The 26458-nt window shown below is 50.8% G+C and overlaps 1 protein-coding gene across 15 annotated transcripts in view; it reads right to left on the reverse strand.

Moving 5' to 3' along the window:
- AGAP1 (ArfGAP with GTPase domain, ankyrin repeat and PH domain 1) overlaps positions 1–26458 on the reverse strand; it is a 559516-nt gene that overhangs the window by 379130 nt on the left and 153928 nt on the right. The gene's annotated exons all lie outside the window — the stretch shown is intronic.

A 26458-nucleotide genomic window follows, 5' to 3' on the forward strand; every position in this document is an offset into this window, starting at 1 on the left:
TGCTCTCGGTGACGGAACAAGACCCTGGACCCCAAAGAATGCAAACAGCTCCTGACACCGACAGATGGGAGAACAGGCCTAAGACCGTCGGGGCAGGAGCTGCAGAAACAAACAAAACACAAATCCAACGACAAAGCTACTCGGCTGTTTATTTTTATTTTCACTCCCAGGAGAACTGTCTCCTTTCCCTCGCCTGGACTTTCTCAAAATTCATCCTGAGTACAAACTCCCTTCAGTCTCCGCCTGCTAAGAACACTGAGGGACTCAGCTCTGGTCTGTTTTCAAAATTATTCACATGCAGAACCGCACATTTAACCAGGAAATGTAAGGCCCTCATTTTACTACACACACAATAGGCGCTCTGACTCGAAAGCCCCTGAAAGCCATAATCGCTCCCTTTTTTAACAACCCCCTCAGACCAAAGACAGAACAAATGGGGTGGGGGGTGGAGGGCAGGGACCTGATTCCCAGCTGCTTAATTAGCAACTTGCTGCCCATGGGGGATCACGGACAAATCACCTAATTCCTAAATGCTAGGAACACAGGTGAGGAAATGGTCCAGCGAATAGACAAAATCATAGTGAATTTTACACGTAGAAAGCCCCCCGTTTTCCCCTTGGTGCTACTGTATTGTTTTGTATTATTACAGCACCAACTCTTCCACTCTCTTGATTTGATGTATCAAAAGCCAAAAATTCAAGTCTTAAAACTGATAGGATTTTGCAAAGTAGCCCCCCCCCAAAAAAAGAGTACTTCTTGTCCTTCAGCATTTTCCTCCAATACCTCGGAGTTTATTTAATTGCAGGGCATGAAGATGGCTACAGACTAACCTCTGGGTTCCAGCAATAACCAGGAACCCTGCGTTAAGATCTACCAGGGAGATTACCCCTTCATTACTCCATTTCCGCTGAGCCTGGACCAAGCAGTTACACTCTGACATTCAGAAAAGCATCAAAGCTGTGGTTGGACTTCCTTCTTGTGCACTTCATGTCAAAAATGAGCAACATGGGGCTTCCCTGGTGGCGCAGTGGTTGAGAGTCCGCCTGCCGATGCAGGGGACACAGGTTCGTGCCCCAGTCCGGGAGGATCCCACATGCCACGGAGCGGCTGAGCCCGTGAACCATGGCCGCTGAGCCTGCGCGTCCAAAGCCTGTGCTCCGCAACGGGAGAGGCCACAACCAGTGAGAGGCCCGCGTACCGCAAAAAAAAAAAAAACAAAAAAAAAAAAGAGGAACTTGAGAATAAACACAGCAATCTACTGGCGTAAGAGTACACCTCGATGAAAATGATTGATTATGAAGGACAATCTTAGCAGCTTATCTGGTAGGGGGACTAAAATCCTAATAAAAAGGGATGTGTTTTATTTTCTCCTTGTATTCCTGCCCTGAACAAGAGAGTGAAAGACCTTTCAGGAGCATAGAAATCAGAATGAATAAAAAGCATAAGTCTTCTTTACAAAATCAAATCAAATCTCTTTTGCAATACAGGCAAACGATGCCATTCTTCCATCACAATGAAGCTGGTCTGGAGACAAATGGTTTCAGTGATTACAAACAAACAAACACCTCAGAAGGAAAACTGCCCTCAGTGCGCATGACTTCACCACGGTCTAGGCAAGGAGGATCAACCCTGCACAGGCCCGGATGAGTGAAGCGCAGAGAGAAAACAGCAGAGAGTCTCAGCGACGTTTACGACTGAGCCTGTGATACTGACGACCATCCCCCGAGCACTGCTGTGACCCAGGCTCACCTGATGCCTCAGCAGCATGGGGCAGGCTCTCACTGCTCCGGGCTGCCCGGTGCTGCTGGAGAGGGGCGGTCCCTTGTGAACGGTCAGGCCAGCAAATCCCTCCCTCTTCACCTGCTGTGTTCCCCCAGGTGTGCTCCTCGCCCCACCCTGCCCCAGACTCACCTGGGACACCTGGCAAAGCTGGCAACAGGTGAAGGTCAGCTGGGACCCATCCTATCCGAACTTCAGAGTCCGCATCGCTAACCAGCTCTCTCTGGATTTCTTCACTCCCTCCGTTTCCAAACTTTGCTAAGCAGATGCGACCAATGTAAAATTCCAATGTCAGGGATTCACACCATGGACTGCGGGAGCCCTGCTTCTCCCACCTGGCCCCAGCTGTCCTAATGTCCGGGACCCCAGAGGAGCACAGGGAACTCGGCACGGGGAGCCAGAAGCCACGGGCTGACGGTGGCCTCCACCTTCTTGGGTGACTTTCCGAGTCTCTCTGACACTGTGTTTCCTCACCGATAGAGTGGAAGTCCTTCCCCTCCACTCGAAGGGATGATGTAACCCCCTCTGCTAGCAAAGGGCCCAATCCCCAGAGTGGAAGCCCTCCTACGGCCTTTGTGGGTGTGATCAAGGAGCAAAGCTGCTGGTACCCCATTGCCTGGGTCCCGCAGCCTCTGGGGTGGACACAGGCCACCTGAGTGCACCGCCTGTGTTGGGACCACAGGTGAGCCTGAAATAGCACGGGGCCCGAAAAGGCCTCATCAAGCCATCGAGCCACAAGTTATTAGCTACCGGCATTCAAAGCAAGCCATTAACTCTGAAGTGAGTAAGACCCGCTAAAAGGTACTGCCGGTTAGTTTCGATCCCAGGCCAATTTATATTACATTGAACCTCCTGGAATTGTCATTTTGTCGGTCAGAAGTGGCTGAGTAGCAATTTCATGTGGTTCACGCTATAGCACGTGAGAATGCAAGAGGAAAGAAATGTATCCATGTGGCATGGTGACTCATATATAGCAAAAACTCTGCAGGGCTCTAAAAGAATCCTGAATTCACTGTCTCTCAGCAAAAAACAAAAGAATCAAAGGAACAAAACAAGGGGGCTACGGTAAACCAAGAGATCTCTCAATGGACGTGAACTGAGACCATAGAGCCCCACGTCCTGGGCCCCCATCTTGGCAGGAGAACCTGGCTAAAGACCAGGGAAGGGCCAGTGTCGCTCCTGCTGAGGCCCCCGTCTCCACAGCTGTGTCCTTCCTCGGGGTCTTTCGCCATCGGCTCCCAGCACCCCTCGCTAGACAAGGGCGCTCGTCTTCAAGCACACTAACCCAGCCCCCCTCTGGCTCCTGGGCTCACTCCCCAGCAGAGCTACGGGCTCATTTCTTCCTCCAAATTCTCACGCAGAAGCACAGCACGTGGCCACGATTAGACCGTTACGGTCTCTCCTTCCCCCGCAATCCCGTTTGGATCCAGTGGCCACAAATACAGGTTCCAAACAAACCTCCCGAAATTATATTTAAGGGTTAAAACAAGGGACACTGAAATCGCAGGTGACGTTTTAAAAAACTACATATTATCTCCGCGATTGAGATGTTTGTTTGAAACCTTAAATTTCACAAGAAGTTTTTTTTTAATATTCTTTTTAGCAACAGAAAAGTGAAATAGCATTTATTTTTAGTTTAAAGCATTCAGAATCCCAAAATATAAAGGGAAACAACAATGGGAAAAAGGAAGCACAGCCCCCGAGAACAGAAGCACTGGAGGAGACCAGGGCTCCCGTTGGGCCTCGTTTCCGTGCTGAGACAGGAAACGCATGTCCCTAATAAAATAAGAAATCCATTTCAATGCAGCAGGGAAGAGCCACACTGCAAACTGGTTAATACATTAATACACTGATGACTCTCAACTGGAGGGTTTACCAGAAGCTCACTGGCACAGTTTTCCGTAGGGTGATTTAATTTCTTATTTGAAAATCCCTGAGTCTCTCTAAGAAATGGAATAAACCATAAACCCTTGGGATACAACATTCATTCCAGGCTTCCCTGGAAGTTCAAGTTGCTTTCCAGTGACCTCAAAGACCCAGAAACCAGTCTCCCACCCACACGTTCCCTGACAGCATCCAACCCCTCCTCCTAAGGTGCTCCCAGGGCAGGGTGACGCACGCCAGGCCACCAAGACGCCCCCAATCCCACCACCGCAGACACGACCAAGGGCTTGCGATCCCAAGCATCTTCCTTCCCCTGAGTCCTGACGTGACTCGGAATCCTTCTCCACGAGACCAGCCTCTAAGGGGATCCTTTCTCTTCTGCCTAAGGAGCGCCCAAGGCAAACGATGCCTGCCCAGATGAGGTCCAGGGGACGTGCGAGCTTCTAACTTCTCAGAGCATGGCTGACTCCCTTCCCTGCCTTTCCCCCGATGGCGTTCCTGCATGCTGCCTAGAGCACCTTGCTGCAGAGCTCTCTGAGAACACCACTGCTACGCTGGGTGTGTGAAAAACGGCTTGAAAGACTCGTGTCTGAGGATAAGGAGAGGAGAGGGTGTGAGGATTTGAGAATGGAGAGGAAGAAAAAAACGTTCCTTTCCTCCTTCAAGTATGAAAACTGATGCCTCTCTGCAGCCCAGAGGGGGAGCAGGGCCGCCTATAGAGGACCCTTCTGTGCAGCCCTGACAGCTCTGTGTTTCGTATTTCCTTCAGAAGGACGAGCATTTCATTAGCTGACGCCGCTCCAGAGTATTTTATTCACAAACAACACAGCAATCCAAAAAGCTGTGCAACCTGACTCCATCGGATTTCTGTTCCATGGTCATAAACCCAGGGCGACGGTGGGTTTTGCTGCAGATGTCTTTCTAGAGCAGGCTTTGGATCCCCAAACAGGATAACCCTATGGTCCTCGCTCTGGTTAACCCAACAGACATCATGTAAGCATTTCCACGCAAACAGACAACAGGCCGGTCTCCAAGCTGAAGTTAGGGGCCTTCTATCAACACCAGAGTTCCTAAAAGAACCACTCTCGGGGGAATGTGAATTGGTGCAGCCACTGTGGAGAACAGTACGGAGGTTCCTCAGAAAACTAAAAACAGCATTACCATATGACCCAGCGGTCCCATTCCTGGGCATATACCCAGACAAAACTATAATTCAAAAAGATACACACACCCCTATGATCATTGCAGCACTAATATTTACAACAGCCAAGACAGGAAAACAATCTAAATGTCCATCAACAGATGAATGGATAAAGAAGATGTGGTGTGTATGTATGTATGTTACACACACACACACACACACACACACACACACACAATGCAATACTACTCAGCCATCAAAAAGAATGAAATAATGCCATTTGCAGCAACGTGGATGGGTCTAGAGATTATCATACTAAGCGAAGTACCAGTAAGTCAGAAAGAGAAAGACAAATACCATATGATATCATTTATAAGTGGAATCTAAAATATGACACAAATGAACATATCTATGAAACAGAAACAGACTCACAGACATAGAGAACAGACTGTGGTTGATGGGCGGGGGGGATGGTTGCAGGCGCAAGGAATGGGAGTTTGGGATTAGCAGACACAAACTATTATACATGTGTGTAGGATGGGTAAACAACAAGGTCCTACTGTAGAGCACAGGAAACTCTATTCAATATTCCGTGACAAACCGTATGGAAAAGAATATGAAAAAGAATATATATACCACATAGGAAATATTCAACCTGGACTTTATGAGGACTTACAGCTGAGCCCTGGGTAAGAGCTTCTGTAAGTGGGAAGATTAACAAGAAGTTCTAAGTGATGGCTGGTGTGATTAATAATTGTGAGACAATAACACTGGCTGCCACACCAGGGTCCTGAGACAAGGACCCTCAGAACATACGGAGCTCCACCACTAAAATGCCACCTCATGGCCAAGGACACACAGCCTCCTGGCGCATCTAAGCAGTGGCAAAATGTTGTCATCTCAGACCAAAGTCAGAATCCTACATTTTGAGAAGATTTTAAATTGTAAACAGACTTTAAGGAGTCTTTAAAACATTTTAACACCTACAATGAAACTGCCGAGTCTTTGAAAATGAAAATGTTTAAATGAGGACGTTTTATGAAAAGGTGTGAGCCAGAAATTGCCAGACAAAATAAAATCGGCAGGTTAAATTCACAGCCGTTTTTCTGAGATAGGTTACAGCTGTTTTTCTTATTGAAGTTTGAGTCAACACATGAATTAAAAGGTAATTTTAAAAAAAATACTTATTATTTATTTTGGCCGCACTGCGTCTTAGTTGCGGCATGCGGCATCTAGCTCCCTGACCAGGGATCGAACCCGGGGCCCCTGCATTGGGAGCACGCAGTCACCCACTAGGCCGCCAGGGACGCCCCAAAAGGTAATCACTACTATGCAGCTTAGATGTTGCTGGTGGGCAACAACCACTTTATTTGTGAAAGTTAAGACAAAGCTGAAAGAAGAAAATTTTCCTGGTTAAAATAAATCCTGGAAAAAAACAGAGATGGCTTAGATATTTACAATTCATAGGCTGCACTTCTGTCAGTCCTGTGCTGGATATAACTGAGCCCGACAGTTTTAATTTCATAGAGAATTGCAAACAGTCAGTAATATTTTTTACTTCTTGGTGCAATCAATGTTTATAATAAGGGATGGCTTGGTAACAGATGACAATGAATCCGGAAGATGACTACAGAATGAGCAGGCAGAATTAACTCTTTCCCTGCTGCCCCTGAATTTTGTCTAAAAAACCTGTAAGGTTGGTGGACAAGCGGAGGCCACGTGGCCAGCAAGGCCCAGGACCACACAAGCCCCGCCCCAGGGGCAAAAGGCACAGAGCCCGCTCTGCGTCGGTTACCACGGCCTGCCCATCGCCGTCGGAGAATCAGCATTCCATGCGGGACGGCAGGCGTCACAGGGGTGTGTGGCATGGATGTGCTCAGCCACTTCTGAGCTGCTTCACAAGGACCAACCGCACGAGACAGGAGACAGTAACCAGCACTTCTCCAGCTGGAGGTGGGAACTCCTGCTTCCAGGAAGCAAGTCAGTCGGCCTCTTCGGGCCCCCATCCCTTCCCCTGTGAGACACGAGGGCTGCATCTGGTCCCTTTGGCCCTCACGGCCTAGAATCTTCTCTTCCAGGACCTCCTTCCACGCAGACCCACGGCGGGCTGGTGCTAAGGGCAGGCCCAGCCTCTCTCCATTTAATGGGCCTGCGCTGACCAAAAGGGAGGTTTCAGAGACCCTGGTTTCTCGACACAGCCTCATAATGGCCTTTGGCTAATACAACCCTTGACTTAACGTCGATAAAAGCAAATCAAAACAAAAAGAGCTGGGATATTTCTCTTTACAAGGTGGAAGCAGGGCTCGTCTTGAGTTAGCATGAATGATTTTTCCCACAAATAGGTCTGCAGCCCTTGCACAGGAAATGGGCGGTGACTTCACGGTGCCGCTACCAATTCTGCGGCTGCATTACAAGATTAAAATAAATACTGCCCGTTAGGTTGTAATGTCCAGCAAATCTAATCACGATCTTGGTAGAAGGTCCGTTGAGTCAGCTGAAAAACACAGATCGATGTCTCCTCCCTGTGGGCCCGGTCCAGGGCCTCCTGTCTGAGAGACAAGGATGCGGACTGCCGAGTGCAGAGATGAAGGCCCACCTCCATCGTCACACCTGTGTGTCCACCGTGCACTTCAGGAGCTGCACGGCTTCTGGGCCCCTCTGTCACTGACATTCAGGGTCAGTACTGGTCACGAGCAGTGGATGAAAAATTGGAAAACAGAGCAACTGTGCCAACTCTGCACTGGTCAGGGCAGTGCCCGTCGCTGTACTGCTGATCCTGGCAACCTCGCCCCACACGCACGCACCATCTCGGCCCTCCCCTGTTCTCAGCACAGAAGAATTTCCAGTGTTTATACACAGAAAGGGATCAAAACCTGAAGTCCACAACAGAGGGGCTGGCGACGGTCAAACCCGTCATCTGCATCCGGCCTGACGATGCTGCCCAGCATCTGTGCAAGACCTACCTCGGTCCCCTGCTTGAGAAGCTCCTGGGGAAGACGGCCACCACCCTGCTCCTCTCCTCTGCTCCCCGGGCTGGGTGCCCAGCGGTCCCGTCACACACATGCACCTGCGGGACTCGCCACCCACTCTTATCTCTCTCCCCAGCAAGGCGCCCCGCTGCACCTCACCCTGTGCCCTGATCAGCTCCAATTCACACGGAACAGGCACGGCTGTAACGGTATGTAGGCTCGGGTGCAGACTGCACAAAATACAAAATCTGCCTTTGCGTGGAAAAGCCCCAGGGCAGATGACGTGCGATATGCTGAGCACAGAGACGGGGTCACAGGACGTGTCACCTCAGCCCACAGCTGGGCACCAGGTAATTAATGAGTGAGCTCGACAGCACATAAACCACCGCAAGGAAGGCTGTCTGGAATGACAGCCGCTGCTGTGAGGTTAGTTGGGTTATTATCTCTAGGAGGAAGAGGCAGGGGGATCTTTTCGCTTTTACTGACTTTGGTCCTGTTTTAATTCTTCACCATGGGCAGGTATTACCTTTGTAATGAGAAAAGGCAGTAGAGATACTTTCTTCATAAAGGACTGGCTCCTCTTTACGCTTCTAACAACCAGAGGAGCATGAGGTGAGCCACCCACGTGGTCATCAAGGTAGCACAGGAGGAAGGCTTTCAATGTCAGCCTCACTATCTAAGCATCGAACTAGGGAGAAACACAAGGAGACGGTCCCCCTTATTTCCAGACTTCTCAGTCCTCAGACTGTGACTGCCAGAGATCCTTAGGTGGTTCTGAAGTTACGAGGTCCATTCAGTAGTAAAAGAATGGACATGGGCTTCCCTGGTGGCGCAGTGGTTGAGAGTCTGCCTGCCGATGCAGGGGACACGGGTTCGTGTCCCGGTCTGGGAAGATCCCACATGCCGCGGTGCAGCTGGGCCCGTGAGCCACGGCCGCTGAGCCTGCACATCCAGAGCCTGTGCTCCGCAACGGGAGAGGCCACAGCAGTGAGAGGCCCGCGTACCGCAAACAAACAAACAAACAAACAAACAAAAGAATGGACATGAAATTCTACGTGTATGTATGTATATTCATTCCCCAACTCTGGGGGGTGCTGCCCGTCATCCCCGCCCATCACACCGTGCAAAGCCACAGCGGAAACTCATCCTGCACAGGGAGGCCTGTGTCAATGCCACACAGGTTAAACAGGGAGGAAGGAACCTGAGTCCCCACGCATCCTGGCCGTTCATCCTCTACATCTGAGCTGTGTTTGCTTTCTAATTACACACAGCCTCTCGGGAGGGAAGGAGTCCCATGTGGACACAAACAAGGCAGGTGTGCAGTGACAGCAGGACACCTCGCCAGAGGGCTGGAGAAGATGCTGAGCAAGGTGAAAGGAACAAATGCCCCTGTGAAGCCAGAAGATGCACAGAAAGGAGCCTCCAGATACCTTTATTCCTTATTCTTTACGTCACTACACTTAAAGCTAAGCAGATGGTCGCCTTCTAGAATCAGGCGTGATTTCTGTTACTTTCTATGAAACATTCATGATACGTTCTGCAAAATTAGTAGCATCCAAACTGTCTTGTTTCCCAAATAGAAAAGCCATTACTTCCCAACTGCTGGGGAGCAACTCACAGGATCTGCTACTACTTCATAGGAACCTAGATCATTTCTGGCAGAGACAGAATTTGCTGCGTGTGAAGAAAAGCTAAGTAAGATCAGTTCTCAGTTAAGTCTTCTGTTTAATTTCTACATCCTCCTATAAGAAGCAAGTACAACTGCTTCTGATGTCTTTTTTTTTTTTTTTAATTTTTGGCTGCGTTGGGTCTTTGTTGCTGCACGCGGGCTTTCTCTAGTTGCGGCGGGCGGGGGCTGCTCTTCGTTGCGGTGCGCGGGCTTCTCATTGCGGTGGCTTCTCTTGCGGAGCACAGGCTCTAGGCGCGCGGGCTTCAGTAGTTGTGGCACGCGGGCTCAGTAGTTGTGGCTCGCCGGCTCTAGGGTGCAGGCTCAGCAGTTGTGGTGCACGGGCTCAGTAGTTGTGGCTTGAGGGCTCTAGAGCACAGGCTCACTAGTTGTGGCTCACAGACTCTAGAGCACAGGCTCACTAGTTGTAGCGCGTGGGCTTAGTTGCTCCGCGGCATGTGGGATCTTCCCGGACCAGGGCTCGAACCCGTTTCCCCTGCATTGGCAGGAGGATTCTTAACCACTGCACCACCAGGGAAGTCCTCTGATGCCCTTTTAACAAGCGTTTCTGACAAAACCTTCACGTGACCATGGAGGGCGGCAGCCCCGAGGTCTGGCCGTGGGGAGTGTTGGTGGCTGACTGCCTCCTGATTCTGATACAGTGGCCGAAGAGAGCATCGTAACCCAAGCACCCAGCCCCTGGACGGCTCACCACGGACGGGTACCAGGCATAAAGGCCTGGCCCGCTTACCTGACCTGGACAACTCTGGGAACTGTCCCAGCTCCAAAGTCCCTGCCCTGCCCACCTCCTCAGGGTGCCTGAACCCTGTGGGGGGACTGCTCTGCAGCCGGGCAGCCTGACCTCCCCCACGGTGGGCGCCAAGAGCACGCAGGCCTCAGGGGATACTGATGCTGCCTGCCTCCTGGAGGCTGCTTCCCTGAGGAGCTGGCCTCCAGCAAGGGCCTTACGCAACAGCAACGGCCGCAGAGCGTGAGGGGGTGCCCACCAGGAAGGCCCCCAGATCACGGAGCCAGACCTGGGGAGCATTTTCTGACGCTCCGCCGACCATGCTGGGTCACAGGGGCCTCTCTGCTTGTGGCGCCCCGCCAGTCCCGACCCAGCCACCAACTCCGGGGCGTACCGTGCACCCATCTCGGGAGCCGGGCAGCACCAAGGACCAGGGCGTGCCCTCGACCAACTCCAACCTGACCCCGCCCTCAGAAAGCCTCTGTCTAGGGCAGAAGACCAATGAGCCCACAGACAGGTCCGGAAGGCCAGCCCGTGATGCCAGCAGGATGTACAGGGACCCAGGAAAGGGACGGGGGGAGGAGGTCCGGGGCAGTCAGGAAGGGGGCTCGGAGGCGCTGGCATTTAAGCCTGGGGCCTGGAGGACGGGGTACAGCCAGGGGAAGAGCAGGCGGCGGGGGGGGGGGGGCGCGGGGGCAACTGAGGAAAGTGCGGGGGCGGGAGCAGGACGGAGTGTGGCTCGATCCTGGGGTGGAGGACAGAGTGCGGGTCTTCTCCTCATGGGAGTGAAGTCGCCTGGCCTCTAAGGGTGAGAAGATGATACAGGAGTCATGCTTTCTGGCTGGTGAGAGACCCGCTAGGAAGGGCTGGCGGCGAGGCCCCTCCCTCCTGCTCTCTGCGGGCCCAGGCGGGGGAGGTGGGGGGGGGGAGGGAGAGGTAGCGCTCCCAGGACCGCTGAGGGACCAGATGCAGGAGGGGAAGGCCAGGTGCCTGGCTGGAGGGGCAGAGGGAAGGTGGGTGCCGCGTGCTGATATGGGAGAGGGGCCAGAGGCCCAGGCGGGGTTGGGGCAGGGGGTCTGTGTGTGGCTCTGGCTACGTAAAACATCTACAGATATTCAAGGTCCACTCACTGTGCGTGCCTGGGGTCTGAACTTACTGCTTGAGTTACATCCTTTCAAGACAGCTGTATAATTTTTGCAAAGCGATGTATCTTGCAAGTAGCTAACCAACTAGCTATCGTGATGTACTCATTTCTTCGGAAGGCTTCACGATGCACCGTGTAGTTTGCTCCTAGGAAATTTACTTTTGCATCCCTGCCTTGACTTCCAGCGCCTTGGACGTCATCAGCCGCTATTCCCAAGCTTGGCCAGCATTGCATCCCAGTGGTGGAGGGGCCCGCATGATGGAGGCCACACTGAGGAGGAAGGCAGAGGCAGGTCCCCAGAGCATGAAGCCCCCCCAGGCTCTCTGCCCCTGGGGCCCCTGCAGATGTGAACCCACAGCAAGAGGTACATTTCACCGAGGGTTCTCCTGGCATCCGCTTGGCAGTACTCGCCAACACGAGACCTTACCGTGGTCACATGCACCGTAACAGTGGGTATCTGATCATCTTCGACCCAGCGCTGCTCCGTGGTGAGGGAAGGCACGGAAGGAGGTGAATCAAAGCCAGTCGCAGACTCGCTGGAGCCCCACCTGGATGCTGGCGCATCTCAAATCATTAACCTCGAGGCCGTAAGCAGACTCCGAAGATGTGTCAAATGTACTTTTGCTTATTGCAGTGGAAACGTGTACAGTTTCCCACTTCTGGGAGTACGTCACTGGCAAGCACAGGCTTTCAAAAGGGCCAACCTCTCCCCTCCCTTGATGAGCAGTGGCCACCCGCAGAGACACTGGCCTTGCCCACAAAAAAGAAAACACCCAGCACCTAGCACCCAGAGCCCCGGTCCCTCACAAGGGGGCAGACTTCCCTGGGCCCTGCCTGACCTAGGGAACAGAATCTGGAGGGAGGGGTAGAAACTTCCAGTAAACAGCTCCCACCCCAGTGCTCTGGTACTCTCACCGGACAGCTCTGAGATCCCCAGCTCACCGCTTAATCAGAGAAAACCCAGCAGTGGGCGGCTTCCAAGAAGGCTCCTGGCATTTTTGAAATAGCCACAAATCCACGCTAAACCCTAGGCCCAGACTCCAAGTGTTTACACGGCTGGATTTAGAACTCTGAAAATAAAACCATTGATTTGGACTTCTCAAAACCAATCCTCAAACCGGACGGGAGGGGGGAAAAATCGTGAGCAAAGAAAAAACACAATGACTTCATCCAAAGATACAGCAAGAGCAAGCAAAATCCAAGACCAACACACCCACCCAAGCTGACTTGGGTCCACCTCATGGGGAGGCCGTGTCTCTGCCAGAGGAGCCCAGCATCTGGTTGCCACCAAGCACGGCCCCTGGGGCAGCAGGGCCGTGTCAGTCTCACAATCTGCCTGCAAAGGCTGAGGGACTAGGAATAAACTGTGCCTGGGGACTTACCTCCCTGGCGGTCCAGTGGTTAGGACTCCGCGCTTCCACTGCAGGGGGCGTGGGTTCAATCCCTGGTCAGGGAACTAAGATCCCACAAGCTGTGTGGTGTGGCCAACAAAATAAAAAATACGAAAGTAAGGGCTTCCCTGGTGGCACAGTGATTGGGAGGCCGCCTGCCGATGCAGGGGACACGGGTTCGTGCCCCGGTACGGGAGGATCTCACATGCCGCGGAGCGGCTGGGCCCGTGAGCCATGGCCGCTGAGCCTGCGCGTCCGGAGCCTGTGCTCCGCAACAGGAGAGGCCACAGCAGTGAGAGGCCCGCGTACCGCAAAAAAAAAAAAAAAAAAAAAAAAAAGAAAGAGAGTAAGAACAAACCGCGTCCCTTCCTGGTTATTACTTTCCTTCTAAACTAAAACCTGTGCCGAAAAGTTTCAAATGCAAACGTCAAATGCTCCAGTTGGAGCTCTGCCTCTCTGCAGCTAGATGCCACCTAGAGCGCCAGGCCTCGGGGCAGAGGGGGAGGGAGGCTGGGGCGTCTGAAGCCTCAGGAGCCCACCTGGGCCTGTCCTTTCGACAGCCAGGGCCTTCACCTTTAGAAGGGTGGGGTGGAGCCGGGGTCACAGTCCCTCAGCTCTAACTTTCCAGGGTCCTTTGTTTCAGAAATGCGTACTGAAGTCCTCTGAGCAGTAAACGGGAAGCCACTGCACTGGCCCCAAGCAAGGGGCAGGAAGTAAGTCCCCCTCCTTGTCCAAGGAAGAGATAAGAGGCGCACCTTCGGACCCATCGGCGACTGGAAAACAGGGACACTACTGCGTGAAAACCAGCGAGGAGTGAGACCCGGGGCTCGCAGTCACCTGTGCGTTGACTACAGTCTCACTTCCTCAGACATATGTATGCAGCTGTTAGATACCTCTACCATCAGATACAATCGGTCCAGGGAAAACAGTAAATAGAGGAAATATTGTTTAATACACTGTCAGGTGCTTCCCTGGTGGCGCAGTGGTTGAGAGTCCGCCTGCCGATGCAGGGGACGCAGGTTCGTGGCCCGGTCCGGGAGGATCCCACATGCCGCGGAGCGGCTGGGCCCGTGAGCCATGGCCACTGAGCCTGCGCGTCCGGAGCCTGTGCTCTGCAACGGGAGAGGCCACAACAGTGAGAGGCCCACGTACCGCAAAAAAAACAAAAAAAAAAAAACACAAAAAACACACTGTCAGCACCACTAAACATCCTCAAGGGCTTAACACAGCCTGGAAAGCAAACTCTCCAGCCTGAGTGCACTCCCAGCCTGGGGTGCAAGTCACGAGCTCACTGCCCACCTGCTTGGACACAATCAGCCTCGGCCCGGCCAGCCAAGGCTGCACAGGTGTGTGAACACACACGTACACACACTTGCACGCGAATCTACCACCATCCCAGCTCTGAGAGGCAGAAACCGCAGGGGAATCCAGGGAAACATTCCCGACCTTTCATGGCTTGGGTTGAGATGCAGGAGGCAAGGTAGGGAAGATCCCCATTCCAGGCCTCCCAGATGGAGGCCCCTCAGGAATCACACCTTGGAAATAAATGACAATGAAAGCGGGGAGGCCAGGAGAACAACAGCCCTGAGACCATGGGAACCTGCAGCGGCCAAGACCGCAGCCCCACGCCATCCCTGCCCCGTGGCTGACAGACCTGCACACGTGCTCTGCCTGCCCCTCTCTGCGCGGTCCCCAAACGTAAGCTCTGGGGCTGCACGGAGACCCACTGCAGTCGCTGAACCCCGCCCGTTAACGAAGTCGCCTGGTACTGTGTCAGCGTCTCTAAGAGCCTACGAATGGAACAAGCTCCGGCCCTGCCACCCACAGGGCGCGCAGTGACAGCGAGGACAGGCAGCCTCACTTCTCCCACCACTCCCATTCCAGCTCCCACAGCCCCCGGGCCATCTCCGGGCGGCAGGGATGTTAGAGTTGAGCGCAGGTCATAAGTGGACCAACTAACAGCTGGAGCCTGGGAGCCCCCGACTGACGGGTGGTACGGGCTCCTTCCTCCTCAACCTCCCCGTCCATCTCCGCAGGCAGCTCCGCAGAGGTCTCTCCACAGATAAGCCATCAGCCCTACTGATGTGCGGTTTCTGGAACAAGCCGAGCGCTCCCAACAGGGCCCAGCCTGGAAAACATTACGTAGGTGTGGCTGTCACTCTCAATTGCCTTATCGTGACACGACAACAAAACAGTCTAAAAATAAGCATAATTGGTCTGTTCCTCAAAGAGCACAGTCTGGTGGCAGGAGCTCCAGACTGCGGGGCAGGGAGGGGATCTAGGATGGACCCGCTGTCCCCCTCGCTGCTCCCGAGACCCCAAAACTCGGTCCCTCCACTGCCAGAGGCCAGGCACCACTGGACGGCCCCGACCCGTGAAATAAATCACGGTTTCTATTTCAGCCGCAGCGACCCCTGTCCTGGCCATAAAACGGGCACGGGCCGTCACACACAGGCAGGACAAAAACCTCAACGTAAGGAGAAAGTCCAATTCACCCGAAACCAGAAACGACACAACAGACCCTCGCAGGGCCCGGGGCGTGAGGTGCTGCGAGCTGATCCTCCTGAGAGCAGCCTGCATCTGCAGGGCACGCCGAGGGCCCCGGGAGTGGCAGAAGAGTCCAGACGTGTGTTTGAAGCAGAGGGGCCGGCGATGCGAACGGCAACTGAGCTGTTGGGGCCTCGCTGACCCCTAGAGCTGGAGAATGAAGGGACGCCTCTGGGACGGGCAAAGCGCTCCCCCCCCCCCCGCCCCGCCCGCCGCACATCCAGGACCTCACACCGCAACAGGCACTCTGACCCGACACCTGAAACCTCCTACAGACACCGCGACCGACCACAGACCCGGAGGACGGGACACAGCCCACACCTGACTGTCCCAGGACAGAGGTCAGAGGAGAGATCCAGGGGACAACCTTCTACCACAGAGAGCCTAAACTCCTGGGCACGTGAGCTTCCCCTCAAGAGATGCTGAATGCTGAACTCCTGCCCTCCCTCAAATCTGTTAATATCCCAGATGAATCTCTGGCCATGCCCTGTGAAGGAAGGGACCATTCCTGTTTATTTTGGAAACAGAAGAACTGAAGAGCTGACAGGTCATCTAAACAAACAATTTGAGTTTCAAAGGCTGGTTGCCACGTATACAGGGATTTTATCTGCAAGTTTTATCAAATTGTAACTGACATGCACCAAGTGCATCCAACTTTGGAAACTCACCTGAAGTGGAGTGTCAGCTGGTATCTAAGGTGAAGGGCCTTTCTAGGATTTGCTTGGCGTTAGACGCACAAATCATATTATCACCCCAAAGGCACGCCTGCTACAAATAAAAGTCAGGCTTCAGGGGCCACGGGGACGAAATTCCTGGGCATAAAAGGTGCTGGTTAACACCTGCCACCCAGGAAGCCCGGACTGAAAGGGCGACCTGTCCTGATGGAACCTGAGGCCTTAATCTCCTTCCCAGGGATGGATCTCTCTCTAAAGACTTTAAAGAAAAGGGAAAATGCCACGAAAATCTCCTGCCGTGTGGAAAACTAACTGCCTCCGAAATGCACACTTGTTTGACAGAAAATACCTGGATTCTTCTGCTGAGAACAGTGCGCACGTTCAGAGCTGGGGTTCATCCTTTCCCTGCTTCCCTGGACAGAGGCTGTTACAGCCCCCATCTACCTGACCTTTAACCCGCAGGTCTCAGACCAACCCCATAAATAATAACGTCGTGGGATTCATCAGGACGGACGGGACGGGGAACTGGGGAAGGAGGTTATTTGGAAAGCTTTCCTGAGTCGGAACTTGGAAGTGGCATTTGAATCTGTCGGTCAGGGGCTGTGTCCAAACCTCCTGTAGGTGTTGTACGTATGCAGGCATCCTCCGCAAAGGGGTGTAAGTGGAGAGCAGGCCTCAGCACGGGCATCTCTCAATCCCAGCTTCTTGGCCTACCTAATAAATTACTTGTTAATTTCAAAATTTTTAACTAATTTAAATGTTAAATACTAAATTTATTATTTTGTAATTTATAAAACGTATAATGTATGAATATTAAACAAAGTAAATATGAAATTTTAAGCAACATTTTAAAAATATGTATTTCGGAGAGATGAAAGGGGCAAGTACATTTCAAACAAAACAAAACGGAACAAAAATAAATCAATGGAACCCCAAATCGTATCCTCTTCCCAAGGGGTCATTATTTTTTACCCATGCCACCTTAAACAGAAGAAAGTATTTTTCATTTTAAAGGAGAGTAAGATTTCTCACATACACAGCACCCAGCTCTCCCCGCTGGCCAGGGTGGCAGCACCTCCTTCCGGAACAGTTCCTGTCATTGGCGGGGTGGGGCACCCCCAAGCAGGCCACACGTGGTGCCCCTGCTGCCCTGAGCCCGCAGGGTGGCACACACTCACCCTCGCCCCTCACCACCAGCCCAGGTCCAGTGCTGTTATCAATCCCTATTTTCCAGACGAGGAAACCGCGGCACAGAGAGCTTAGAGAAGACGCTCAAGGACACACAGCCACAAAACGGCAAAACCAGGCGTCTGGCTCCAGAGGCCTCGCTCTCAGCCAACAAGCCGCACGTGCCCCGTGACCAGCTTGAAAGGGCTTCACAACACACCTATTACTATCCCGGTACGAAAACACAAGCAAACAAAAAATAGCTGAGTAGCATCACGGTATAAAATACGCAGGCTCTCAGATCCTCTGCCAGACGCGACGTGATGTATACGTCGATGGAAAACAATACATTTCCCCGATACTCTAATTCTGAACCGATTCCTCTGTTAATGATCTACTCCTAAAAGTCAATAACCCACCAGAGCTGTAGGGCGTGGTATTCTCTAGGCGCTGGTCGATGTTAACGGCAAATGTAAAAATTACGATAACTGTATTACGTTTCTAGGTGCTATACAGAATTCAACATTTACTCATAAACCTGAGATCTCAGTTTAAGGATGGGCGGGGGCAAAGCTAAAAGTTCTGTACAGAGACAAGCTCCCTCCCAAGTGGCTCTGCATGTGTCTGGCTGTCTTGGGAAAAGTGGATGCACAAGGCAGTTAACTCAAGTGGGGCGGAACTGAGCTGAGGACAAAAGCACCAGGCTTGAAATAACTCCCTTCCGCTGCCGTGCACGTGTTCTACTCCCGGGGAGGAACACAGGAGAGTCGCGGTGGGTGAAAAAGGGGCGAAAACTCTCAAAGAGGTGAGCATCTTGACCAGGTAAAACGGGATGGGACAGCAGCCCCCGGACACGGGTCATCTCATCTGGTGCCCGCGGCCCGGAGCCAGCCCCAGGCGCACAGGTGGGAAAGCCCGCCTGGGGTGGTCCAGCAGGTGCTAGGAGGGTAATTCCGAGCAGAGCTTCCGGGGTCCCACAGTCGCTCTTCCCACCAGGCCACGAGCTTTTCCTGATGCGGCCTGAACAGGACAATCTGCAGAAGAACTGTCAGAGCAAACACTCCAGACAGGGTGAAGCTCCAGCCACGGAGACTCGGGCTGGGATGCTACCTGAAGATGCGCTGCACGCGTCGGAAGCAGGCCAAATGGATGTCACCTGCTCCCGGGCAGAGACAAGGCCCCAGGAAAGGCCAGGCTTCCCACCTCAGGAGGCTACCTGGGTCCCCTTTCACCGGCACGCAGAGAGCCAGAGGACAGGCCTGGGGGCATCACACATCAAGGGCCACATGGACATCCCGGAGGGTGCATCCCAGGTCACAGCTTCCAGAAAGGGCTACCATGCCTTTGACCCTCGAGACACCTGTACACATGCAGACCCTCACTCCATCCCACCTTCACTGGGTTCAGGCCCAACACGCCTCCCACTGCTAGATCAGAGCCTCACAGCCTGCCCAAAGCTGCCCCGTTTCTTCACATCTGAGCCTCTTTCCAACAACAAGGCAGATTTTCTCAATCTTCCATGAGCGTACACTGAATTAGCACTCTTCAGTCTCGGGGCGGGGTGGGGGTCGGGGGGTGCGTCCCAAGAGGAAGCCCCATCACGGGCCCAGCTCCCTGCATTCTGACCTCTCCCATGTGAACCCCAAGTGCCTCTCACCAGGGTTACCTGCTGGCACGAATGATGAACAGGTTTTATGACACGATCTTACACTGTCGAGCCACAGTGCTCTCATCCAAAGCAGTAGTACTCGATGTACAAAAGAGTGGGAATATCAGCTTGACAGCAACACGGTCCAAAGACACCATCTCTATCATGGTGTTAGAAAACGTGAGTATCTGAAGATAATATGGAATGCTCCAAACGGTCTTGGTTACACTCCACCCCCCTGAACAAGCAACATGCGGCATCAGTGCTTGTCACTCGGAAGGCTGTAAGTCACTGCCAAGAGGAGTATCAATCACTGTTCAGTAAAATAGGAAGACGGCTTCTTCTAGGGATGCAGACAACTCTGGTTTGCAGGCAACACACTCGCCCGGAGGAAAGCACAAGCAGGGATCACGAAAGGCAGGTTGAGGACGCAGTGCTCGGAATAGCTCGTGGAAATAAACACATATTTGGCTCGGATCAGGAATGAAATGAATCCACATGCTACTAATGGAGTTAACTCTTCTGGTTACAGGAATCAAGAGGGGAAAAAAGATTAAGCCCAAGGGGGGGAAAAAAAAAAGACCACTGTGCTCTCCCACTTATAAACTGAAGGTACGATGGTCAACAATTTAAAAAGAAGGAGTTAACCGGGAAATAATTAGAAAATACAGGGTGAAGTAGTGAAAACAAAACACAAGGTTGATTCATACTTGTGGCTTTGGAAATGCACTTGCCCCACCTGGGCCAGCTTACATGCGAGAGCAACCGTAAATCCAAGCATATCCACGTAGTTCATATGTTCTGTCTTTGGGTCTTTTGCAAAACATACTACAGGCAATCATTCTAAAGCAAAGCTATTCATTCTGGCCTTCCTGAGAATCAGCCCCTGGGATTCTAAACACCTACTTAAATAATGAGGCAGATGGGGCTCAGGGCAGTGAAATGACTTCTCTGGGCACCTTGAGCCCAAGTTTGCGGCCAAGACCAAACCTATTCCACTGACTCTGGACGCCGCGCCTTCTCCACGTGGCAACTTGAAAAAAGTCTCCCACGATAAACAGAACATTCCTTCCTGCCACCATCATCGACTTACTCACATACCTGAAATCAGTTTTCAAGGCAAGAACACTAAGAGAAAGCAAAAAAGAAAGAAGTACAGGCTTTGAGAGAATCAGATTACGATCACGCCGGGACATCACCCACCACCTTGAAGGCAGAAGGACAAAAGGCTTCAGTACCACGAGGGGCTTGATGGCCCGACGTGAGCCCAGGAAGCACAAGCTGTGCTGTGGCAGCTGCGGAGTGGCCATGGGGCAGGCGGGATGGGACGGATCATTTCCCCTAAGTCTCAGGTTAGCCAGCAGAATAAAGCAGCAGGCACAGGTACAGCCAGGTCTGGGGGACCGGGGGGGAACCGGGGAGCAGGCAGGAGATCAGTACAAGGAAACTACAGACAAATCTACCTCTCTTCCTGTACGTTTGGGAGAAAGCTGCTTCCTGAGAGACCAGGTACAAAAATCATCAAAATCCTAGATCCTGAAAGGACTCTTGACCTTAAAAACTAATATGGGACTTGAAGACCACCAATTCTAAGCCCCAGACAACGAACACGGGACCCCTTCCAACATTCCCTGACTAGCCTGTGCTTGGAAGCCTCCTGTGACCGGGAACACTTCACACAGCGAAGCGGCCCCTCAGGTGAGAGCTGGCTTGTGGGAAATGTCTGCCTACCTAGCTCTGAGCCAGCCTGGCCCTAAGGCATCGCACTCTCCGTGCTGACTACTGCGCCCTTCTTACGGCTGCTCCTCAAAAACCGGGACACAAGTCTCCACGCTCCCAGCTTCCCTTTGCAAATTAAAATTCCCCAAGTGTCTTCAAAGGAACTTGGCTTCCAGAGTCTTCCAGGAGCCAGATCAGGCAAGTAGACGCGGCGTCTTCTGTTAAATGCAAGAGAGGCCAGATTCTCAGAAGGTTGGCATTCTAGTCTGGCAAGTAAAATAACCAGAAAAATAAGATATTCAGGTATCTGGGAGCTGTGGATGAGCGGTGGGCACCACGGAGACAGCCTGCCTTGCTGGGTCCACCCCTCCCCCAGTGACCGGGCCAGGGTCTAAGGGAGCGGGACTTAAGTTGTAGGAAAGCAAGTTACAGGTGTGCATCCCTAAGTCCCAAGTCTTGTTACACACAGTTCCCAGGCCAACTGGTTTTTCCATTGTTTTAGAGCCCTTGCTAATCGGAGCAGGAAGGTACAAGATGGATCAACATGCGCTGTCGCGACCCCACCCCCATCAGCTGAAGAAGTGGCATGTGAGTAATTCTGGTCTGTGTGAGAAGGAGGGAGGGCAGGAGCTGCGTCAGAGAGCCTGGGGGCATTGTTCACCAGGTCAATTCTCAAGTGTCTGACGGTCAGCAGCACAGCTGAAAGAAGTCCTTGCGATGACAGGCACAGGGGCCAGAGGGAACACAGCTGCCCTTTGACAAGCATCTCAAACAGATGAGTATCCACGCACACATGCATTTGTATTCCACTGGTACCCAAAGGCAGCCCTCGAAATAAAGGGAGTGCTCCTAAGTGTCGACCAAAGGAAGGGCACACGCTAAGTCAGGCGAAACCTTGCACCTGACGAACACACCTGACACAGACCCAGTGCTTCGTAACTATTCTCAACAAAGGACAATATAAGAAAGTAACCCGGGCTTCCCTGGTGGCGCAGTGGTTGAGAGTCCGCCTGCCGATGCAGGGGACACGGGTTCGTGCCCCGGTCCGGGAAGATCCCACATGCCGCGGAGCGGCTGGGCCCGTGAGCCACGGCCGCTGAGCCTGCGCGTCCGGAGCCTGTGCTCCACAACGGGAGAGGCCACAGCAGTGAGAGGCCCGCGTACCACAAAAAAAAAAAAAAGGAAAAGAAAGTAACCCTCTTTTTCCCTTTCACTCCCACCAAATGAAGTGTACCTCTTCAAATTATCTTCATTTGTTAGATAAGGAGAAGCCAAATGATCCTTTCCCAAGCCTCTGGCTGGTACACCCTGGTAATGAGAGGGAACAGAGATTCCCATCCTCCAACCTATGAAGCTGATTTCTTTGTAAGCTTTCTGAATCTTCAGATCCATGAGTGATGTTAGAATTGAAAACCAACGTGAAAATGAAATTAACGAGATTATGAGAAAACAAAGGGTCAAGATGCATCTTTGAATTAAAACCAGCCAAATGAATAGATGTGTGCTAAGATTTTTTAAATTACGGGAGCATCTACAGGTTTGTCTTAAGTAAATGAACAGGAGAAAAGAAAACTAACAAATGTGAATGCCTACCTCAGTGGAAATGTATGAGAAACAGAATGCCTGAGGCTGTAACCTACAAACAAGTAAACATCATCACCACACCACACTGGACTCTAATCTGAGCTGAACAAAACCTAGACCGAAAAGGATGGTGGGCAGATGGTACTTTCTCTCAAAATGATGCAAAGACAATAATCGCCCTTCCTTTTGCTAATCTGTTGACCTTAATACCAATTCTGTTCATCACCTGGGATATAACTGCAGCTTGCAGCTGTACATACTTTATCTCAATCGTTGCCCTAATAAAAACGTTTTCTTTTACTCACTGTCAGCATTTTAAATAAATATAATTTTTCAAATTACAGAAAATAACAATAGCCTAAAGGCAATTTCCCATGATAAACAAAAACCTCATGCCAAAAAAAGTTAAAAAAAAACAAACCTCCTGAAAACCATAACATCCTTTTTAATGGCTGACAGTGGCATCAGTCATATAGATCTGGTGAACACGAATAATTTTTTTAGGAGTTAACTATAGAAATCCCAACCAACTTGCTGGTGGAGAATCTCCTCTTTTCTACCTGGTAAACTCCTACTGATCCTGCAAGACCCAAATCATTTTACCTCTCTGTGAGGCCTTCATTCACTCCTTCCCCTCTTCAAGGACATTTGCTCCCCTTTTTGTGCCCCCCCCAGTCATCTCAGTTCCTCCCACAAACACCTATTACAAGTCTACGTGCCAAGCACAGTGCTCTTAATTCTACAAAAGAAAGAGGAATAGGACGCCCAGGAGGGACTCATTGACTATTAGAATTGGCAGACATGCAAACAAGGTTACTGTTACACATTAGGATTAGTGCTCCGATGGAGGAACAGTCATACCTTCCCCTAAGTATCCCATGAAAGTGTGACTCACAGGAAACTCTCCATCTCCCCCAACAGGCTACCGACCTTGGAAGTCAGGAACTGTGCCCTAGTAAGCCCTAGCTCTCTGCTCCACTGCAGATTACCCCACAGAAACTCCAATGTTTGTTAATGCAACAGAACAAAAAAAAGACTGAAAATACAAAAAGTGGTACCAGTGCTTTACAGTTGGGTCTTATTCTTCCAAACAGAAGTACTTGACTGTATAACCGACCAGATGGTTGCAGTGGATCCATGTTAAAACTGGAGGATTTCTTTAGCAGATGCACTTTTGAACATCCCTTTGGGGGCAGGATATTCCAAGCCCAGCCAAGCCCAGATCACGAAAGATGCTAATAGGTGACTATGCTGTAATGTGGGCTCCAGCTCAAGAAAATAAATGTGGCAAGACACAGCCTAAGCCTCCAGTGCCTGCTTCGAGGGTCTCTGGCTGAGCAGCGCAGCTCTGTCTGTACCCCAATGGGCTGCTCCAACTCCAGGAAAACAATTCAACCTTACGACTAAAACGATGCGGATTTTCCTAAATTGCTACCTAGAGTCATTTATTCAAAAACAAAAACAAGACAAAACAAACAAAAAAACCCAACATACACAAGTGAATTTCAAAACACTGAGTATGTAATTGGTTCAAACTGTCTCAAATGAAAAACTTTCAGTTACATCCTTTCTTTAAAACCCTGTCTTAGCAACAAATCAAGTTCAAAAATAAAAATGCATCAAGTTATTTCAGTCATTTCATTTCACTGTTGCTTCTCCTCTTACTGAAAGTTTTTTTTTTTACTATAAAACAGTCTATCACCCTACACAAATTGAGTGATACAAATCAACGGAATCAAAAATTAAAGAACAAAGCCACTCATCAAAATGTGCTGTCAAAAATCAGCTGTAAATTAGTCATTTAAAGAGCTAACCTCAGTCTGGGCTATCAATGAATTTATTGCTGTAATCAATCCTCCCAGACAGCAATAGAACACCCTGAACACACGTGCGGCCCTAGACTGGCACTGCCGGCAGCTGGTTCCAAGGATGCCGGCAGCTGGTTTCATCCGTCAGCAGGCTGGCTGGGATGCAGAGGGCCCTCGCCAGAGAGCGACACCCTACAGTGGAATAAATCATTTATGACGCGATCTTTCGCGGTATTACATGATAGTTGTGTCAACAGACTCTGCCCTAATACACGCATATCAGATAACAGGGAACTGCCCTTGATCTGACATAAGGACTCTCTGAAATGTTCTAGGGCTCCCTGATATTGATAGTTCCAAAGCTGACAGGGAGGAGCCACCCTGGAACCTGGGAGGCGACTGTTACATGTCACGGTGGGGGGAGAAAGAGGAAGAGCCTCAACAGACCAATAGGGATTAAAAGGTACGAGAGAGTCATCCAGGAGCTTTTAATTCTTTCATCCTAATGCGTTGAATTCAGATTATAAGAAAACCACAGCTATGGGATGTGTGAGCCTGTGTGCGTTCTTAAAATAAGACTCTAACCGTCTTGCAAAGGTACCTTGCCTAAGCAAATTAACTCTGAGAGGCCAAGTAAATAATGATAATTAATTCGGTAGTCTTTTAAAGTTATTTTCCTATAGTCAATTCAAACTTTTAACAGCTGAAAGAGTGTAACAAAAGGAAAATTTGCCTGATGACAAATCTTCTCTAAGGTCCTTTATACTTGAAGGATGTCAAATTTTGATACAAAGTGGCTGAGATTTAAAACTAGCGACCGCTCCTCCTAATATATATATATATATCTATCTATCTCACATTACAGGTCTGCAACGGCTTACCCGTAACTCTGAAATCCAAACAGGTCTGAAAATGGAAGCTCTGTTCGCAAATGTTTAGCAGCCTCGTGGTGGCAAAGCACGTTTACCATACCGAGTGTGAATATCTCCGGCTTTGCTGCATTTTGCTAGTGTCTGATTACAGGGTGCTGCCCGACCTCACGGCCAGTGTTCTGTCACACACACCACTTTACCTTCCTAAAATCCAAATTTTCTAAGTCCTGCAGATCCACCTGGCCCCATGGTTTAAGGCTCTGGGGACCTTCGCTCTGTGGACATTCACAGGGAGATTGAGCCCGGGTGCCACTGCGTCTGAATGTTACCCGAGAGAATTCTACCCTAAATTCAAAACTTCATTTAAATAGCACCTAAAATTTGCATAATCTGTGTCACAGGAAGCAAATATATAAAAAGTAGAAAAGTATGATAAAAATGAGAAGACCCAAAAGCTGTGGGGTGCACCTTTTACTTGTAATAGATACAGACCTTACAAAAATCCTGAGAACGCTGACATTTCAGGTATTTTAGCCAAAGGCAGGTGAAGGAGGTAGTTTTGTGAGTACCTAGAACTTCGAAGTAAGGCCCTAGAGTTCCAACTGTGTGTTCTGTAACCTAGTTCACAAACATTTGGTTTTTCTACACAACCCACAATGCTGTTATTCTCAGATGAAAGTAATTCCACCCTGAAAAGGAACGGCCACAGGGACAAAGCAACCAAGCATTATTTTAATTATTACTCTTGTTATTATCTTGTACAGCCCTAGAGGGAAAAAGTCCCATACACTTCACACCTTTACTACTCCAAATCTACTATCAATCCGTTTGACAGGAAAGGAAACACCCAAACCCCAAAGCTTTTAACTTGTATCAACAGCCACCACAATGAAACACATTCTAAGTGCTGTCTGGGCCGGCTCCCTCCCCCTCCTGCTGAGGTCCCCCTCCCCCTCCTGCTGAGGTCCCCCTCCCCCTCCTGGAACCCAGGCAGCTAATGACTATTTTCTACAAAGCCCCTGAGAACAAAGATGCAAGCCTGCCATTAGAGGCAGAACCAGCTGCCTGCGCGTCTGAACTTCCACCGAACACAGGTGATGGCAGTGGTAGCTCCGTACAAACCAAGTGTCTCAACAAAACAACTCACATCATTTTTTAATATTTTAAGGGCACGCGGGAAGGGGTTGAGATCATGGTTGGAGTCAAACACGGTGCTTTCTACAGTATTCCAAGGCAGGTTAAAACAAAAGACGTGTGCAGCAAGTTAAACTAGTGCAAGCCCGACGACAGGTAACTTGATGCTATAGAGCCTCCCTGATGAAAAACTTCAGACTTTAACACTATTTGCACATCTGACTGCTTGGTTTCAGATATTTTCTATCATATCCTGAGGCTCAAAGGGAGTGTATTAGAACATGACATCATCTGTCTTCAGTTTACCTTAAAAGTAACTTCAGTGAGGGCAGTGGTTTCTTTGTATTGGCTGGTTTTAATATACGCCCTCGGCAGTCAGCTAACCTGTGAAGTCCGCTAAGGAGGAACACTCTCTCCGGGGGCTGGTGGGTTAGCCGCTGAAAAGCTCTGATGAAAAGCCCACATTGCAGTGCTTCAACTATCTCCATCTCTATCAGAAGCAGGGTTCTGGTAATTAGCAGAAGGATCGTTACTAGTGATTTTTCTGTGATGAAATGCCCAGGGGACAATATTCTTAGGCATC

Source organism: Pseudorca crassidens, chromosome 6 (genome assembly GCF_039906515.1).
Source record: "Pseudorca crassidens isolate mPseCra1 chromosome 6, mPseCra1.hap1, whole genome shotgun sequence".
In the NCBI taxonomy this organism is placed as follows: domain Eukaryota; kingdom Metazoa; phylum Chordata; class Mammalia; order Artiodactyla; family Delphinidae; genus Pseudorca; species Pseudorca crassidens.